This window comes from Entelurus aequoreus, linkage group LG26 (assembly GCF_033978785.1).
Source record: "Entelurus aequoreus isolate RoL-2023_Sb linkage group LG26, RoL_Eaeq_v1.1, whole genome shotgun sequence".
Taxonomy (NCBI): domain Eukaryota; kingdom Metazoa; phylum Chordata; class Actinopteri; order Syngnathiformes; family Syngnathidae; genus Entelurus; species Entelurus aequoreus.
In genome coordinates this window covers 14670399-14682456 of record NC_084756.1, presented here as the reverse complement: position 1 = coordinate 14682456, position 12058 = coordinate 14670399, and the positions used below count along the sequence as shown (strand labels likewise).

General features: G+C 38.7%; 1 protein-coding gene across 3 annotated transcripts in view; it reads left to right on the top strand.

The window, feature by feature from the left end:
• Positions 1-12058, top strand: part of igsf21a (immunoglobin superfamily, member 21a) — a 490857-nt gene that overhangs the window by 429832 nt on the left and 48967 nt on the right. The gene's annotated exons all lie outside the window — the stretch shown is intronic.

Below are 12058 nucleotides of genomic sequence, written 5' to 3'. Positions count from 1 at the left end.
AAGGAGAAAGAGTGCAAGATTTTATGAAAGAAGACGAGAAAAGTAGCTGACACTCCAGTCCAAGGGAGCAGAGTTAAAGAATGCATGAGTTTGCAGTGATCACTTTGTTAACCCTCCTATTGTCCTTGGGGTCAATGTGACCCCAAGGCATTTTGAGAGTCTCTAAAAAGATGGTTGTCATTAGTTTTTCTTCCTAATATTTCATGACTTTTCCTAATCCATCAGGGAGACACAGAAAAATATAAAATCAACTGCATGATTGTTTCTCATTTCTCTGTACACATTTTGACCACGCCATCGTTCCTCAGGGGTCATATAGACCCCAGGATTGGAAAGCACTATAAGTCTTTGTGTGTTAGAGTGAGACACATGATCCAATTGACTTTTTTGTGCTCCCAAGTGATCTGAACACAGAGAATTCAATTGTGAGTTGATCTGACCATCATACACTGAATTATTGTTGGTTTAATATCGTTTGGCAGCCATTTTGACAGTTTTCCATAGATATTTCGGCACATTGCACCCCCCCCCCCACCAAATACCCCCCAGTGGGAAATTACTTATGTGTGCTCCTAAGTCCCCTGAACACAAAGAAACAAATAGTGAGTCAATCCAACCATCATAGACAGAGTTATTGCAGTTTGAATACTGTTAGGCTTGGTCTTGAATGTGACCAAAAGTGATTTTCGTAATTTCTGAACGTACAAATACATATAAACTCAGTTTTCCATATAAGTGTCACACAAGAAATGAAATGGAACAATCACTGTGAGTTTATCTGACTATTACATGCTGAACTAGTGTGGTTTGAGTAGCGTTTGGTGGCCATTTTAGCGTTTTTCTACCTCGAACATCCCAGTAGGAAACCATTTATTTGTGCTCCTAAGTCCCCTGAACACAGAAAAAAGCAGTGAGTAGATCTTTATTAGTAATTGATGCAGAAACCACTGAGATAAATGGTCTTGAAAATAAATTTATAATTTATACTCTGTCGGAATGGCGGGATGTCGGAACAGTTCAAACATTCCGTTCCCGCGCCGTGTGAGAACAGGAGGAGGGGAGGGGGGAGGAGCAAACATATAAAAGCACTCGCATAGCAGCCTTCTAAACCATTTCTCTGCTGCTGTCTCTGCTGCTGTTTGTGATATACTCTCTCTCTCTCTCTCTTGTTTCGAGTTTGCCTTCTAAACCATTTCTCTGCTGCTGTTTGTGATATACTCTCTCTCTCTCTCTTGTTTCGAGTTTGCCTTCTAAACCATTTCTCTGCTGCTGTTTGTGATATACTCTCTCTCTCTCTCTCTCTCTTGTTTTGAGTTTGATGATGCCAAACCACAAGACGTTCTCTGTCCAGGAGGTTTTGGATCAGGTTTTTAGTGAAGAGGTAGACATAGAGGAAAATGTGTCTGAAATCGAAGACAATGTTGTGGAAGACCCTGATTATGGGGCATCGTCCTCTGATGAGGATGAGACCCTTGATGCTGAAGTTCCTGTCAACACTGGAACACCAGCAGACATTTTCCTGTCCAAAAATGGAAAGTTGTCGTGGTCCCCTGCCCCACGTCAACGGCAGGGTAGACTTAGCGCTGGTAATGTCATCAAAATGGTTCCAGGCCCAACCCGATATGCGATTAGCCGTGTCCAAGACATAAAATCTGCATTTGAGCTCCTCATGACACCATCAATTGAGAACCATGTACTCTTGATGACCAATTTAGAGGGGAGTCGTGTGTTTGGGGACAGTTGGAAGCCGATCGATGCAATTGACTTGCAGGCATACATCGGGTTGCTCATTTTGGGGGGCGTGTACAAGTCCAAAGGCGAGGCAGCAGAAAGCCTGTGGAATAAAGAGACTGGAAGGGCCATCTTCCCAGCCACCATGTCTCTGAAGAAATTCCATATTATGTCTCGTGTCCTACGGTTCGATGACAGAGAGAAAAGACAGGGCCGGAGAGAACATGACAAGCTGGCAGCTATCCGGGATGTATGGGACAAGTGGGTTCAGCAACTGCCATTGCTTTACAACCCAGGCCCCCATGTGACTGTGGATGAATGTCTGGTGGCGTTTCGTGGCCGCTGTCCATTTAGACAGTACATCCCGAGTAAACCAGCCAAATACGGCATTAAAATATGGGCAGCATGTGATGCCCAGTCGAGCTATGCCTGGAATATGCAGGTCTACACCGGCAAAGCCCCTGGGGAAGCACCTGAAAAAAATCAGGGCATGAGGGTTGTCCTGGACATGGCTGAGGGACTGGAGGGGCACAATATAACGTGCGACAACTTCTTCACCTCCTATGCCCTTGGTGAAGAACTCGCAAAGCGGAAAGTCACCATGCTGGGGACAGTCCGCAAGAACAAGCCAGAGCTTCCCTCTGAGCTTGTTGCAATCAAGAACAGACAGGCTACATCCTCAGTGTTTGCCTTCACTGAGAACGCCACAGCTGTTTCGTATTGCCCCAAGAAAGGGAAGAACGTTGTGCTCATGAGTACGATGCACAAGGATGCCCAGCTCAGCACCAGGGAGGACAAGAAGCCACAAATGGTGTTGGACTACAATGCCACAAAGGGTGGTGTTGACAACCTGGATAAAGTCACAGGCACGTACAGCTGCCGACGCATGACTGCACGATGGCCCCTTGTTGTATTCTTCAACATCATCGATGTGAGTGCCTACAACGCTTTTGTGCTTTGGAGGGAGATCAGTGAAGGCTGGAACAGCGAAAAGCTGTACCGGAGGAGGCTGTTCCTGGAACAGCTGGGGTACGCGCTGGTGCAACCCCAAATTGCACGAAGAGTTGTCCTACCAAGAGCCTCAGCGGCTGCTGTGGTGATAGTGGAGGATGTTCAGAGGGAGGCACACACCTCCAATCCTCCAGTGGCCAGAGGGCAAAAACGAGGCAGGTGCCAGATCTGTTCCACTAGGAACGATAACAAGACAACTAATACATGTGGGGGATGTGGCAAATACATCTGCAAGGAGCACATCCGTTGTGGATCATGTGCCCAGTAGTGCTTTACCCTTTCTTGGAGAGTGGGGGATGAATATTGCCATTTTTCATTTGTTTTACATTTCTTGAGAGAGGTAGACTCTAGGCTACTTTTTGCAGTCTGTGAAAAAATAGGAGTGGCAGACTTTTACAGTATTTTAGTTTTTTTGAAATAAGACAATATTTTTGGTAAATAGCCTACTGTCTTGTTATTTTTTTCTTCAAATATGGACACTCCAAATGGCCGGCCAATGGTCAGATATTTGTTGTTGTTGAAAAAAAACAAAACAAAAAAAAAAAAAATACAAAATATAAAGAGTAATAAAAAAACTTCCCCCATTGAGGATTGCCACCTTATCCTGGTCAGAGGGTTTGTGCTTGACCCTTTCTTGGAGAGTGAGACGAATATTGTTATTTTCAAATGGACACTCCAAATGGCCAACGGTCAGATATTTGTTGTTGTTGAAAAAAAAAAAAAAGAAAAAAAAAAAGAAAAAAAAAAAAAGTTATAAAAAACTTCCCCCTGGAGGATTGCCACCTTATCGTGGTCAGGGGGTTTGCGTGCTTCCATGACCCTAAGAGCTATAGCTGGTCTTAGGGTAGAAGCCTGACTAAGTGCAATCTAAATGGCAAAAAACAACAACAACAACAACACCATACAATTAATACAATTCGGTCACATTCAATGATGGCCGCCTAACAGTATTCAAACTGCGATAACTCGGTCTAAGATGGTTGGATTGACTCACAATTTGTTTCTTTGTGTTCAGGGGACCTAGGAGCACAAATAAGTGGTTTACCACTGGGAGGTTATCTGGGGGGGGGCGTAGTGTGCCAAAAAATCAATAAAAAACGGTCAAATTTGACACCAAACGGTATTCAAACAACAATAATTCAGTGTATGATGGTCAGATCGACTCAGAGTTGACTTCTCTGTGTTCAGAAGACTTGGGAGCACAAAAAAGTCAATTGGATCATGTGTCTTACTCCCACACACAACAACTTATAGAGCTTTACATCTCTGGGGTCTATGTGACCCCTGAGGAACGATGGTGTAGGCAAAAATCGAGGTCAATAGGAGGGTTAAAGGTTTGTTTGATATACTTTTAACCTTTACTATTTAACATTGAAGTTCTATCTTGATATTATTTGTAATTCTTAAACACATGTTTCCTACGAGTGTTTCGAAAAGCACCAACTCAGCAAGTCTAAATAAAATAAATCCAAGGTGAGCAGAACCTAAAAGAGTTAAGTTTTTACCAAAGACAACAATCATAAATGAATCTTTCAGCACGTACACAATGTAGACATCTATAGTTATATTTTGATAAACAATCATAAATGAATCTTTCAGCACGTACACAATGTTGACATCTATAGTTATATTTTGATAAACAATCATAAATGGATCTTTCAGCACATACACAATGTTGAAATCGATAGTTTTATTTTGATAAACAATCATAAATGAATCTTTCAGCACATACACAATGTTATATTTTGATAAAGACGGGAAAACAAGCTACTGGTAAACGACGCATGCAACAACAACAACAAATATGGCAGTATACACAAAGTGAAATCATAAAATACAACCATACCTTTACAAAAACGATACTTACGTATGTATCCAGGAGAGTGTTGATACCAGTGTCCTTGACCCAGACACACAAAGAAGTTGTAGACCTCCATGCTTTTACAAGATTCATCTGTTTTGTTGTGTAGAATGATGTGTGGAGCACAATAGTTGACATGTCTGGGAATGCGACAGTTCCCAGATCACTCTTGCAACAACTCACCTGTCTCACCACGGTCTGATCCCCGCACCCTTGATATTACTCGAAAAATATGTTTTTAATAAAGTATAGGGACCCTTGCATAGTTTGATTTTATTGCTCGTATTTGCTTTTTGCAGGAAGATTCAAGACGTGTTTGTACTCAGATAGTTCACGCGCTGCTTGCTTGGTCAAACAATCCATCTTGACTTGGTTGACCACCACTGCTTTTCACTCTCAGGAAGAAAAAAACATCCAAAAACTGCCAACAACGCTCCATTCATCATATCAATTGTCTTTATTTTGAAAAGACTAAACAATGGCAGTGTTTATATTTATGCGATCAAAGAAGGAATTGAATGAAGAACACAACAGTCAACTTTTAGGGGGAACGTACTTGTTTTGATCTGTTATCCAGGAGATGAACGTACAAAGCCCCCCTGTTTTTTTATTGCTAAACCACAAACAAAGATGGCTCCCACCATTTCCAATGAACACTTCAAAGGTGAAACGTTGGCGGAGTTCTTCCACGGAAAAGCAGCCTGATCTCTGAGAATCAGACATTCCACCACGGGATGAGAGCAAGAATCCAGGTTGAAACTTTGAATTTGGCAAAACGTAATCAGGCAATCATCTGTAGGTCTACCTGAGTGTGATTCTTCTCCAACCGACGTTGGCTTCACCGTCTGTTCCCCTTGAGTTGTTGCTGAGTCCGGTGTTGCTTTGGAGGCGTGTTCACTTCCCCGTGTGCCAGGAAACTTACCGACCAGAGTCCGTATCTGGGAAATTAGGGTGGTTCTACAGAGTATCAATTAGCGGAGAAGGGACACTCCTTTTTGCTGTAGCAACTGAATAAATGCAGACTGACAGCGGGCCTTGGCGTCCTACTTATTATGTTCAAAATCTGGCCTGAGCAAAATCAAAAAGGCTGGCATCGTTCCTGATGTCCCCCGTCGTCAATCAGTCGAAACTTCCTGTGGACTTTCTGTAGACACTTCACGACTTCCATATTCTTGACTTTTTCCTAGATTGTCTGCTAGAATGTTTGACATGCTGCCGCTCTGTTATCGAAGCAAAGCTACATTTTTAGCTCATATGCGAAATTGTATCTAACTTCTAAGGTCTTTTCTGGGCCATCATGAACTATTTATGTACTCAAAGTAATATGAAAACTTTTATTTATCACCACCGCTTTCTTTTGATATTTGCTGCTTACGGCACAGGGGTGGGACCAGATGAGCTTTTCTTTTTTTGGACGGTTGATCACTTGAGCAAAATGTGTGGCATTGAAACTGTGAGACTTCAGCTCAATGAGCTTCTAAAGCAGGGGTGTCAAGCGTGCGGATTAAACCTGATCCGGTCTGCGAGATGTGTTTGCTAAAAATGAGCCGCAAATTTTCATGAAAGAAGCTGCTGTTCTAATTGTGTCCACTGGATAGTTTGTCTTCATATGGATATTAAAATCCGCCATTATAATTATATTATCTGCGTACGTCACTGGATCAGCGACAAAGTCTGAAATTTCACTGATAAATTTAGAATAGCTGTTCTAATTGTGTCCGCTGGATAGTTTGTATTCATATGGATATTAAAATCCCCCATTATAATTATATTATCTGCGTGCGTCACTGGATCAGCGACAAAGTCTGAAATTCACTGATAAAGTCAGAGTAGCTGTTCTAATTGTGTCCTCTGGATGTCACAATAGCAATTATGTTAGGCAAGAAAACGGTTTATAATTGGGGCCCAGCAAGAGGTACACAATAAAGCGTGACTGCGGCTCCTCTCCCTCGACATAACTAAAACGAGTAACCTACCGTTTTACATCTTCTGCGTCGAACAAATTGTTAATACTTGTTATTTTTTAAAGTAAATCTGCACAGCAGATATATAGATCATCTACATCAACAATATGATTTGTGGCTGAACAGGACAGATACAAAAAAATAATAATAAATAAGTAAAAATATATATTTTTGAATCGATTAAGAATTGTTACAATATAAATGAGGGATTTCTAATCACTGCTATGTTGGAATTCTTATTAATATTGATACTGTTGTTGATATTATACATTTTTTGTTTGACTACTTTTGGATTGTTTTGTGTCATGTTTGTGTTTCCTCTCAATTGCTCCGTTGATTGCTATTCTGAATGTTGCTGAGCCGGGTTTGGCTTTGGAATTGGAAATGTATTGATTTGGTATTATTCTGTATTATTTTGTTGGATTGATTAATCAAATAAAATAAATAATAACCTGCAAAAAAAAAAAAAAAAAAAATGGAATCGTTACAAATAAGAATCGCGATTCATTTGAAAATGTTTTTCTGACACCCCTAATTGATGCAGTTAGAACCGGTTCCGAACAAGAACCTTTTTTTGATTCCCATACCTAGTTTAAACACTTTGTAGGTATGCAAAGTCTGTTTTATAATACGGTAAAGTACTTGCAAATGAGACACAGAAGTGAACAACACCACTCAGTGTTAAATGTTTTTAAGAATGAACATTTCTTAACTAAATTGAGTACACACAAAAGATCGACAACTGACATGGATTCCAATGTAAAACGACTACGTACATTCAGTCAGCGCCTGTTTGATTACCCGTTAAATAACATCTGATGAGATTAAGTGATTTTGGGGGAAAAAAGTACTGCCGCTTCTCAAGTTTCCTTGGGAACCAACAGGGCCTTCTAGTAAAGTGTTTTTCAACCTTTTTGAGGCAAGGCACATTTGTTTCATTAAAAAATCCGGAGGCACACCACCAGCAGAAAACGTGCTTTATTTTGAGTTTGTTGGTGTTTTCCTGTGTGTAGTGCTTTAGTTCTTGTCTTGCGCTCTTATTTTGGTGGCCCTTCCTGTTTTGTTGGTGTTTTCCTGTAGCACTTTCATGTCTTCCTTTGACAGCTATTCCCCGCACCTGCTTTGTGTTAGCAAGCAAGGCTATTTACGTTGTTGCTATCCTTCTTTGTGTGGACATTGTCGATGGTCACGTCATGTACGGATGCACTTTGTGGACGCCGTAAGTTTTTGCTGTCGTCCAGCATTCTGTTTCTTTTTACTCTGTAGCCAGTTCAGTTTTACTTTCGCTTTGCATAGCCATTCCCTTTTCCTTTCCCTTTCCCTTGTGTTCATTTTTGGTTGAAGCGTTACATACCTTTTTACCTGCACCGTGCCTCCCTCTGTGCTGACAATCCATCCTCGTCTCACTCGACACATTCCGACTTTTACAAAGCAATGAACTACCTGCTGCCACCTACTGACATGGAGTAGTACGTGGTTACCCTGCCGAGTTCTACACAGCACAGACTCTAAGCAACACCACATTATTTGCAGATTATAATTATTGATTTGCAAAAAAATATATTTTGGACCAATTAGGTGAAGTTACATAATTTACCACGGCACACCAGACAATACAGTGGTTAAAAAACACTGTTCTAGAACAATTCCTGGGGGAGAGCAGAATCTGTCACCCCCCCAGGAAAGAAATACAGTTCATCACATTCGGAAGTGACTCAAGGAGCTCGGGCGACATGAGCTGTCTTCACAACACTGAAGCAGAGCAGTAAATATTTTAGCTGCTCTCTCCAGCGAATGTGATTAAACAAATCCACAACTCTTGCTAAATGTCAAAGCCGCTTACGTTTTGGTAAGTTCTTCTCTCCGTTTTTGCTTGAAATCGTTCATTCATCGCCACAGCTTTTTGTTTGTCGCCGGCCCCCCCGAACCAGGTGAAGGAAAGCAGCCGTCCAATCAGAGCACACTTGGAACTCCAAACAAGTGAAGTTGGAGAAGAGAACCACAAATTATTTAGATGTAATTGCTCGTGCATATCAATAATCAATAATGAAAGCATGCGGGTGTCTTTTTGATATTTGTCAATAATGATTGTAAGCATTAGGGTGCGTATTAAAGGTCCCCAGGACCCCAAAAAGGTGTCAGTCATCAAAGTATTAAAAACAAGTCATATATCATTTTGGTTTTACTTTTAGTTAGTTTATTATTTCTTCGGTCAGTGGTTAACAAAATAAACAAGCAGTTTTACATAAACAAACAGTTGTACATAAACAAACAGTTGTACGTTCCTAAATGGGAAATGTTGCAGAGCGAAAGGGTTTAGGCTGAATTTGAACGCTTATTGAGCCTAACCCTATGAACAATGTCACATGCAAGATGAGCTTCCTAAAAATATGACATTTCCTTTGCACAACATATTATAAATACACTTTGTACACAACATAAACACTGTTCAATTATATACACGGTAAAGACATGTGGAATATCCTTGTACACGTAAACCTTTGTACCAATGATATACTATATACAAACAATTATTTATATCCCACATTTAGTTTGTAATTTTGATACATTTATTTTTGGTTTCTTATGCTTCGTGCCTTTTTTGACGGTTGTATCACAAAATATGCGATTTTTTCCACAAAAAATGTTTCAAAGTGGAACATTTGATGTGAAGTAATTGGAGCCTTGGCGAGCTCAATGATTCATACCAACACTGATTTTAATTCATTACTATTTTCTGAGATATGTGTATATATATATATATATATATATATATATATATATGTTTATATATATATATGTATGTATGTATATATATATATATATATATATATATATATATATGTATGTATATATATATATATATATATATATATGTATATATATATATATATATATATATATATATATATATATATATATATATATATATATATATATATATATATATATATATATATATATATATACATATATATATATATATATATATATATATATATATATATATATATATATATATATATAAATATGAATATGTATATGTTTATTTATATATATATATATATATATATATATATATATATATATGTATATTTATATGTTTATATATATATATATATATATATATATATATATATATATATATATATATATATATATATATATATATATATATACATACAAAAATAAAAATAAACTTATAATTAGCGCAGCTGAAATTGATCTGGAGATTAAAGCTTATAAAGTATATATATATATATATATATATATATATATATATATATATATATATATATATATATATATATATATATATATATATATATATATATATATATTTAAATATATGTATATTTATATGTTTATATATATATATATATATATATATATATATATATATATATATATATATACTTTCTAAGCTTTAATCTCCAGATCAATTTCAGCTGCGCTAATTATAAGTTTATTTTTATTTTTGTATGTATTATTATGTTTTATGCCTTTTTATCACAAAACATGCAATATTTTCTGCACAAAATGATGTAAAGTAATTGGAGCCTTGAAGAGCTCAATGATTCATACCAACATTGATTTTAATTAATTACTATTTTATGACCATATCAGTTTTAAAGAAAAGCAGCTTTGTGATATTACTGTCAATATTGCAACATTAAATTACACCTGTTTGCTCTTTTATTACACTTGTTTATGTCTTTGCTTGTGCCGTGGGCCGTACAAAACTTAGCTGTGGGGCCGCACTTTGGAGCCCAAACTCTTTACCTTGGCAGCGACCTGAGCCTCACTGAGGGCCTTTCTAGTTTGATTTAAAGGAACAGTAGAGTGTAAAAACAAGTTGCCTCTATATTGAAACTATTATCATATATATGTGATTTACGACACCAAAAGACTTCCAAAGGTTGAGATTAAATAGATGTGATCAAAATAGTATCAATCTCACGGAGATTCCCGACAAATTTTGAGAGATAATGAGGAAGCCAGTCACGTGATTTGTGATATAGAGGAGGAACCACAGATCCCTTCCTCATCAACAACAATGCTTAATGAAGCAGACTTTGTGAGAGCCAACAACAATTACTTTATATTTTTGAGCCCGAATACAAAGAGGATGAGTAATAGGTTTTAGACGGATGTAGCTTTATTGTGTCACTATAGCATTAGCAGCATTGCTAGGTGCTAAACATACACACTAACCATAGTAATTCTAAATACAACAAACACTTACTGTAATATTTCCACTCTCGCTGGGATGTCGACCGACGGCACGCTCACGTAAGTCCGTTTCGATGAAGAATCAATCACAATCCTCACGAAGGGTTCAAAAAGTGTACCAGCCTGTGGGTCCATGGCCACATTTGTCTACTAGCAGGTGAGAGATGCATGAATTATAATCAAGAATTTACTTTTAGCAAGTTTGAGACCAAGCAGAAGCAGCCGCCACATCATAATGTGTCAACAATAGCAGCGTAAGCTAGCATTAGCTCACTGCTATCAATGCGCCGCTAATATAGTCCGTCTGCGTTAGCACTTATAATAACAATATCACTCATATTTGGTAAATTTCCAGGTCAGGACATGTAAATGGAGTATTATTGACACTTTCTGGATGTTTTTAGAAAGTGTAATGAGAGGAGCCTCCACCTGTTGACTCAATTTTTAGATATTTATTTACCATTTTAATGCATAAAAAAGCCAAACATGTGTTCTTGTCTTACATAAGGATTGTCAATGATAAACAGCACATCTCTTTACAATGTTTGCAAATTTCCAGTATGACTGCCCTAATAATATGGTCAGAGTGCAGAATCGTTACTCCAGTGACGTAGAATCTAGATATTCGAGGTGGAATATTCAAAATGGCTGACTGAACTTGTGGCACTTTGTGACATTTTAGATGGTATTCCCGCATACTTTGGACATGGTCAACTTGTGTTTTCCACTCCGCTGCTACTTTAAATGGACAATGACCTTCGCCACTCCCTATGCATTCATACGCCACGGCGCTAACGGGCTAAGTGCGCAGTACGCGCACGCTCTCGCCGCTGCTCGCTGATCTCGGTCAGGAAATGAATCTAATAAATCTTTCAGCGATTCAATATATCGCCAGACGAGACGGAGCGGCGGCGTGACAATGGACCCACGTTGTATTACACGTCTTGAATATTCATTACACGCCTTGAATATTCATGAAGGGCAGCAGGCTCGCCGTATAAAGATGGCCGCCTGGCCTGGGGGGTGTTGAAAAGGAGCGCTCCTCATCTAGGATGTCCTGCCACTACCAGATTGTACGCACCGTGTGTGTCTGAATATTTCAAAGTTGCTCTTTGCTGGGAGGCTGAGGGAGCAAAGGTGTGCAATATTAACGTTGTCTTTTACTTCCTCCGCCACATTCCAACTTTTGCCTTGGCGGCCTGACATCACCGCCGAGCAGATGCTACTTCCACGTGTCCTGCTTTGGCCGCTACTCAAT